The sequence below is a fragment of the Triticum aestivum genome, chromosome 5A (genome assembly GCF_018294505.1).
Source record: "Triticum aestivum cultivar Chinese Spring chromosome 5A, IWGSC CS RefSeq v2.1, whole genome shotgun sequence".
Classification (NCBI taxonomy): domain Eukaryota; kingdom Viridiplantae; phylum Streptophyta; class Magnoliopsida; order Poales; family Poaceae; genus Triticum; species Triticum aestivum.
This window is the reverse complement of record NC_057806.1, coordinates 470,790,958-470,800,016: the sequence shown is the minus strand read 5'-3', so window position 1 is coordinate 470,800,016 and position 9,059 is coordinate 470,790,958. Positions and strand designations below refer to the sequence as shown.

The following is a 9,059-nucleotide window of genomic DNA, read 5'->3' as shown; positions in this document are numbered from 1 at the left end:
TAATTATAAATATACTACTACCACCTTAATTTTTAACCCAAAATAAAATAGTTTAATATTTTATAAAATTCAATAGGCATTTATTTAATTGTTTTAATTATTGTTTTAATTACTTTATTGCATTTAAATATCTTATAAAAATGTGATTTCTTCACCCTAATCACCTATGCATTAACTGGCACATCCTGAACATTTTGGTTTTAATATTTGAAAAACTTTTGAGGTTCGCCTTTATTTTGAATTTGAATCGTTTTCAAACTAACGTGAGATTAGCAATAGTAATCGAGGTGACGTGACATCATTAGCAGAGGTTACTGTAGCTTGATTATCCGGGCATCACAGGAAGAGTGTCAACTTTAGGAAGTAATGATCCCACTATTTTGGAGGATGTTTAATCTTATTGTGACAGTTATGAAAGTGGATTTGGAGATGTCATGACTTTATTTAGTAATGATTCCACTATTTTGGAAGAGGTTTCAATTGATTATGATGAGAACAAAGTTACTACTTATGATGATTATTGTGATGATACTTTGCTATAAAAAGTAGAGATGATTATATTTATAAAACTTGTCATGATTATGATTACCCTTTTTCTGAACATTACTCCTTTAATGTGGAAACAATTTATAATATTCGAGTTTCTTATGATACTCCCACTATTCCGAATGAGAAGAATTTTGCTTGTGTGGAGAGTAACAAAACTTCTATGCTTATGGCTCATGAAAAGAATGCTTTATGTGATAATTATATTGTTGAATTCATTCATGATGCTACTGAAAATTATTATAAGGGTGAAATATATGCTTGTAGGAATTGCAATAATATCAAGTTTCCTCTCTACATGTTGAAAATCTTGAAGCTATGCTTGTTTTGCCTTCCTATGCTAGTTGATTATTCTTCCCATAAGTTGTTTCCTCACAAAGTCCCTATGCATAGGAAGTGGGTTAGACTTAAATGTGCTAGTCATATTCTTCATGATGCTGTCTTTATGTTTCAATTCTTATCTTTTATGTGAGCATCATTGAAATCACCATGCCTAGCTAGGGGCGTTAAACGTTAGCGCTTGTTGGGAGGCAGCCCAATTTTTATTTTTTTTCCTTGCTTTTTGTTCCTGTTAGTAATAAATAATTCATCTAGTCTCTATTTAGATGTGGTTTTATGTTTTAATTAGTGTTTGTGCCAAGTAAAACCATTGGGAAGACTTGGGTGAAGTCTTTGCGATCTTGCTGTAAAAAACAAAAACTTTTGCGCTCACGAAATTAGTTGCCATTTTTTACTGGAGAGTGCAGTTATGTTGATTCTTTTTGAAGATGATTAATAGACAAATTTCTCAGGTCCACCAATTTATTTCAGAATTTTTGGAGTGACATAAGTATTCGAAACCTCCAGATTGCTACAGATTGTTCTGTTTTTGACAGATTCTGTTTTCTTTGTATTGTTTGCTTATTTTGATGAATCTGTGAATAGTATCGGAGGGTATGAACCATAGAGAAGTTGGAGTATAGTAGATATTACACCAATATGAATTTAGAATGAGTTCACAACAGTACCTAAGTGGTGATTTATTTTCTTATACTAACAGAGCTTACGAGTTTTCTGTTAAGTTTTGTGTTATGAAGTTTTCAAGTTTTGGGTAACATTCGATGGACTATGGAATAAGGAGTGGAAAGAGCATAAGCGTGGGGATGCCCCGGAAGGCATCCCCTATTTCATCTTCGTTCATTGGTAACTTTACTTGGAGCTATATTTTTATTCACCACATGATATGTGTTTTGCTTGGAGCATTATTTTATTTTGTTTTGTTTTGCTTGTTGTGTGAATAAAATACCAAGATCTGAAATTCTTAAATGTTAGAGTCTTCACATAGTTGCATAATTATTCAACTACTCATTATTCTTCACTTATATCTTTCGGAGTAGTTTGTCATTTGCTCTAGTGCTTCACTTATATCTTTTAGAGAACGACATTGGTTTTATTTTGAAGAAATAGATGAACTCTCATGCTTCACTTATATTATTTTGAGAGTCCTAAACAGCATGGTAATTTTCTTTGGTTATGAAACTAGTCCTAATATGATGGGCATCCAAGAGGAATATAATAAAAACTTTCATATAGAGTGCGTTGAATACTATGAGAAGTTTGATACTTGATGATTGTTTTGAGGCATGAGGATGGTGATATTAGAGTCATGCTAGTTAAGTATTTGTGAAATTGAGAAATACTTGTGTTGAGGTTTGCAAGTCCTGTAGCATGCACATATGGTAACCGTTGTATGACAAATTTGAAGAATGAGGTGTTTCTTTGATTGTCTTCCTTATGAGTGGCGGTCGGGGATGAGCGATGGTATTTTCCTAACAATATATCCCCCTAGGAGCATGTGCGTAATGCTGGGTTTTTGATGACTTGTAGATTTTTGCAATAAGTATATGAGTTCTTTATGACTAATGTTGAGTCCATGGATTATACACACTCTCACCCTTCCATCATTGCTAGCCTCTTCGGTAATGTCCATTGCCTTTTCTCACCTCAAGAGTTGGTGCAAACTTCGCCGGTGTATCCAAACCTCGTGATATGATACGCTCACTACACCACGGTTAAGTTTTGGTGACACATCAATCTGTTGGCATAGGGTACCTTTGCCGACAGATAATTTGCCCCTAACACATATGCTGACAGAAGACAAAACAGTCGGAGGACTTGTTGTGGGCAAAGGTATTGCCGACAGAAGTTTACTTGCCGACACTTTTTTGGTCGGCATACACCCTACCTACGCCGACAAATGATATGTCAATGTACACCCTACATACGCCGACACATGGTTTGTCTGTTTACACCCTACCTATGCCGACAGATGGTAAGACAACATACACCCTACCTATGCCAACACTTGGTCTGTCCAAATAGATCTTTAGCATTGCCGACACTTAGTCTATCTAAAAAGGTCTTTGACATTGCCAACACATAGTTTGTCTGGCTACGGGTGTAGTTCTGTCGACACTTTCTCCAATGGAATGTTTTTGCCAACATATAAATTGTTGGTGAGATGGTATACTACTAGAACTACAATTGGCTACTACTCTAATTCAAATGTTATACGATGTTCAACTCTTATCCACAAACAAGATCAAGAACACATATTGCACAATCATTGATCACAGATTCAAACTCAAGTCAATCTTGACAAAGCAAAGTTTGGCCATCTTAGCAAACATCCAGAAAACACAAGTCACATAAAAGGACCCTTATTTGATGGTCTAAAAGTGTTCAAACACTAAATGGTCCAAACACTTAAGTCACATCCACATGATTTCTACTCCATAACACTTGAACACCAAATGGTCCAGAACATACATAAGATTCATGATTACAATTAAGTTGGCTGGTCCAAAATACTCCAGTCAACCAAATGCTCCATAACACTCCAAAGTCATCACATCCATGAATACTAGGTGGCTGATTACCTAAAAATATTACACAAGAATTTGGTAGAAAGTGCAGTCGGCTCAAGTTCTTCGAAGCTCATAGGGAGATTGGCAGCCAAGAGAAGCACAAGAGTATTTATGACATATGCCCAGAACACACATAACATAGTTCTGCCATATGTGATGTAAAATATTTTTAAAATGCTGAAAGGAATCATCATGCAGACATATCTACATATACATAGAGTAAGCATTTCTCCATGGCAGGCATATCTACAAATTCTATTCAACCTCGTACATGCAAGAAACTGTAGTAGGATCAGCCAGTGTAAAGTTGTATTTGTTCTAATACGAAGTTAGCTTCAATATGGAGGCTATGGGTCAAATTCTCATATGTTCCAACTGAATGGGACTGCAAACATGTGATTGTTACTCGCGTGTACATATGAGGAATATGTGTGGGTGCCCCCTGACCATTTTATCTACTTCAAAGTTCGAAAATAATTGTGTTTGCACGTTATCTGATGAAGTAGAACTAATATGTACAACTTCAGATCAAAAAACTGTAGGATGTGCAGTTTAGTTTATGCCACTAGTCATCAACTCTGCACAAGCTAGCTACCATCGTTTTCATGAATGTGTTAGTATATACTTAGAAATTACAGAACTTAGAAATATTTTAGTAGCATACAATTGAGATGATACTCATGGCATTGTTGTTTAATGATTAAAACTGAACGAACTTTATTTGTACGCGCCGATTGATCTGGAGGCTAATGTGGTGCATCCACTTAGGTTGTGTGCACCATGCGATCAAGGTTTATTTCTCCTTTGCAAAAAAGAAATAGTTGGCATTTCTAAGTATACCTTCGTTTGATGGCATAAATCATAACTTCTATATCCAGTGCAATGATTTAATTAACTATTTGCAATATCTCATGGCTCAAAAGGACCTCAGAAAAGAAATTATGATCAAGTTGATCCTTTAATATAGTTAGTCCTACTATGATAATATGTGAAAACTGATGAAAAGGCTCCAGGAGAAACTCATTTTTATCAAACAATAACCTTTTGTCAAGATATAAACAGTAAACGATTATATAGATTTATTCCAAGACACTTTCAATTCTTTTTCAGTTTGGTTATATCAGCAAGTCAATAGAAACTAATGAAACTTGTAAACCAAAACAAATAGGGTATTATGAATTGAACACCAATAAATAATAGAGGATATTAAAGTTCCTAAATTAGTACATCACAACGGTAAAGTAAATGTTGTTATAAAAATAGTACCTTGCTTTCATGCACACTGTCATAGTAATGCTACAACTACATGTCACACAAACCTTTGTTACCTGTTGCCATTGGCATTGAAAATATATGACCAAATTGAAATATTATTTAGAAGACCGCATATACATAGAGTAAACTAGAAAGAGGAAATTTTCATACAAGTAAAGAAAATCAAACAACATGGTTTACAATTTATCATCCTTGAGATCAAACTTACAAATCTGAATTAGATGCATCATAATAATTGGAAATATTTATCACATCTGCCGATAACTGAAAAACTCGAACACATTACTCATTAAAGTTGTAGCTGCAAAACCAAAATGTCAAAAAGAATATTAACTCCTTCCCAAATTACTTGTTTTACATAGTGTTAGATTCATCGGTATCTAGACAAATCTAAGTCAAGTAATTCGGGACGGAGGGAGTACAAATTTTTTATTTAGACAGCTACTAAAAAGTAAGGATTATAGAAAGTTTGTTTATCAAAAGTTGTAGGACGACGCAAACCCCACTATACAGACTCACCGGTTAATAAAAGAAGATAGATATACACACATTCATGCCTAGATGTGAAGCGCAACACAGCTGACTTGCAAGGAACACACCAATCAAGCTAGCTTCAGCCGTCAGGCCTGTCCGCAACCATATGGGAACAAAGAAAAAAGTGAAGATTCAATGATAAGCACCGCAGCCTATGGCGAACTACTAAGGGAAGAACAAAGTAAACGGGTCTGGATCTGTTATCTCACTGTGCGCAAGCGCTTGCATGTAATCCTTTCCCAAACACCATCGATCTGTTCTTTTTCCCTCCCAACAGACGCACGACGGACGCTGATGAAAAATTCATAGATTATCGCTACGTACGTACTGGTAGCGCACATGGAGAAGGCGGGTTCAGGTTATTTCCAATCAGACCATTTTATCCAAGGGCTACTAATCTGTCCACCATAATCTATGAATTTTATCCAAGGGCTACGAGAAAAGTGGTACTCTAGATTTATTACTAATTCTAGCGATATCATCTGTATAGCTGGTTACACATGCAATCTAGACCGACATTTCAGAAACTTGCAATCTTATAATTCAGAAATTTAAAGTAACCCATCCCTGTAGCCATCGATCTGACCAACAAATTAGAAACTGGAATAAAATAAGGTTGGATTGTGCACTTCTCAGTAGCACCACAGATCCAACAAGTAACCTTCATAATGCCACAGCCTAATCTTAAACAAAGGGACTGACTAACTAAGCAGGGATCAGTTTAGGTTCAGACTAACAACATGTTCAATCACTCCAACGTAGCTACCAACAATACAGCTCACAGGTTGAAGCAAACTAGCAGGTCGATCTATGAGAGACACAGGATGTTGCTCGTGTTTGGAAGAACAATTGCGGATGCCATCATCGGCCCTTTACCTAGCAAAGACCAGTTCCTCTGGCCTGCGTACATGAAGGAAGGGGTAAGCACCGAACCGGCGAACCGACAGCTATTCTGAGGACGACCAGCGACCAGGCGTGTGGCACCTAGCACGCGGGGAACGCACCTCGAAGGCCACCGGCTGCCCACCAATGAAACGGGCCTGCGGCTGATAGATCTGGACAAGGGGCTTTGCGGGAGAGAAAAGGGGCGGCGGCGGCCGAAGCAGGGGCCGGGGATGTGGAGCTCGAGGTCGGGGGATGTGGTCGAGGGCGGGGGTTAGGGCGGCGGGCGGACGGAGGGCGGCGGCCGAGCTATCATCGCCGGCGGCAGGGACGAGGGGTGTTGCGAGAGGGCGACGGTGGAGGGGATGTGGGGATGGAGCTGGTGTTATTTGGGTTTGGTCTCAGATTCGGGGATAACAGGCCAGTGTGGGTCAAATTTGGGCCGCGCGTAACCGATATTTCCCTCGTCGCACCTAAATCAGCCGCCAAAATTTTCAAGGTCTCGTTGATTGACACGTGTATACCTACACCGACACTTAATCTGCTTCCATACACCCTACCTACACCGACATATTTGATGTCCCTAAGCGCATACCTACGCTGACAGAAAATCTGCCAGGGCCCACACATATACCGACAGATAAGATGTTGCTAAGTACTTGCCGACTGATACGTTGTCTCTACGTGGCTGCTGACACATAGTTTGTCCACATTGTCGTACCTCTTCCGACACATGATCTGAGGACAAGCTTAAGAGCTACGCCGACAGATATCCTGTAGAGATTGGTGGACCTTTACCCACACAAGTGTGTCACCTAAGCTCTGTCGTGGTGTAGTGGCTCTGTCACACATAAACCTCCTTATATCTTCCTCAAAACAGCCACCATACCTACCTATTATGGCATTTCCATAGTCATTCCGAGATATATTGACATGCAACTTTTCACCATTCTGTTTATTATGACACGCATCATCATTGTCATATTGCCTTGCATGATCATGAAGTTGACATCGTATTTGTGGCAAAGCCACCATGCATAATTTATCATACATCTCACTCTTGATTCATTGCCCATCCCGGTACACCGTCGGAGGCATTAATATAGAGTCATACTTTGTTTCAGTATCGAGTTGTAATCTTTTAGTTGTAAATAAATAAAAGTGTGATGATCATCATTAATAGAGCATTGTCCCAAAAAACAAAAAACAAAAGAAAAGCCAAAAAAGGAAAAAAAAGAAAGGCCAAATAAAAAAAGAAATAAAAGGGGAGAATGATACTATCCTTTTTTTCCACACTTGTGCTTCAAAATAGCACCATGATCTTCATGATAGAGAGTCTCTTATATTGTCACTTTCATATACTAAGTGAGAATTTTTCATTATAGAACTTGGCTTGTATACCAACAATGGGCTTCCTCAAATGCCCTGGGTCTTCGTGAGCAAGCAAGTTGGATGCACACCCACTTAGTTTCTTTTTGTTGAGCTTTCATACATTTATAGCTCTAGTGCATCCGTTGCATGACAATCCCTACTCCTCGCATTGACATCAATTGATGGGCATCTCCATAGCCCGTTGATTAGTCGCGTCAATGTGAGACTTTCTTTTTTTTGTCTTCTCCACACAACCCCCATCATTATATTCTATTCCACCCATAGTACTATGTCCATGGGTCACGCTCATGTATTGCGTCAAAGTTGAAAAAAGTTTGAGATTACTAAATTATGAAACAATTGCTTGGCTTGTCATCGGGGTTGTGCATGATGGGAGCATTTTTGTGTGATGAAAATGAAGCATAGCCAAACTATATGATTTTGTAGAGATAAGCTTTCTTTGGCCATGTTATTTTGAGAAGACATGACTGCTTAGTTAGTATGCTTGAAGTATTATTATCTTTATGTCAATATTAAACTTTTGTCTTGAATCTTATGGATCTGAATATTCTGGCCACAATAAAGAGGATTACATAGATAAATATGTTAGGTAGCATTCCACATCAAAAATTCAGAGAAGGACCGAATCTGTATGTCCTCCCGCCTCTGGCTGTACTGCTAGACGCCGGCCGAGCAGACGGAGCGGTTGTATTCTTTACTTGCTTACGAGGTGGAGGAGAAGGACTACGACGCGTCGGAGCAGCCGGAGCGGCGGCAGGTCTCTTCCGCCCTTGCTGACGAGGCGGAGAAGGAGGAGGTTGGCTGCTCGGGCGCGTCGGCGCAGGCGGAGAAGGAGGCGGAGTGCCGCCACGCGCTGGAGAGGAGCCGGTCGAGTGCCCTGATCGTCACTCACCGGAGGAGGAGGCGGTGGAGGAGGCGGAGTGCCCTGACTCGCCGAAGGAGGAGGCGATGGAGGAGGCGGAGTGCCCTGACTTGCCGGAGGAGGAGGAGGCGGAGGCGTCCAGTTCGGAAGGTTGATGAGCTCCTTCCGCCATAGGCATGGAGTCTTCAGAGCAGACCCCAGCCTAGTCTCCCCTTCACCGGTAGGGTGGTCAAGCTGGAGGTCCTCAAATCCCTCCGTTATTTCATCCACCATCACCCAAGCATATCCTTCTGGAATCGGCCGGCAGCGAAAAGTTGCGCCGGGTTCAGTAGGATAAACAGAGCCAACAGCCGCCTTGACCTTCAAATTCATCCATTGCGTCATAAGGTGGCAATTTTGAGACTCCGTGATAGCATCCACGGGATAGCTGGCAGGAGCCGTCAAGGCATGCTCCGGCTGAAGCAGCTCGGTGGAAGCCACGCTGCTTCTCCGCTGAGATGGCGGGGTAGCTTCGCGGGAAGCTTCGACAGTACGTTTGCTGCGATTTGCTTCTCGTTCCTCTATCGCCTGTACCCTTGCTTGCAGCGCCTGCATTTGGGTCTGCTGCACTTTTTTCCTCCTCTCATGGGATTTGTAACCGCCTGTGTCCGGAAACCCAACCT

The 9,059-nt window shown here is 40.2% G+C and overlaps 1 long non-coding RNA gene across 1 annotated transcript; it reads right to left on the bottom strand.

Moving 5' to 3' along the window:
• Positions 1-3,203: 3,203 nt before the first annotated feature.
• LOC123107202 (uncharacterized) lies at positions 3,204-6,567 on the bottom strand. The gene is made up of 3 exons (XR_006451610.1): positions 6,266-6,567; positions 5,471-6,161; positions 3,204-5,353 (listed from the first exon to the last, which is right to left on the bottom strand). It is a non-coding gene; the product is annotated as an uncharacterized lncRNA (long non-coding RNA).
• Positions 6,568-9,059: the final 2,492 nt, after the last annotated feature.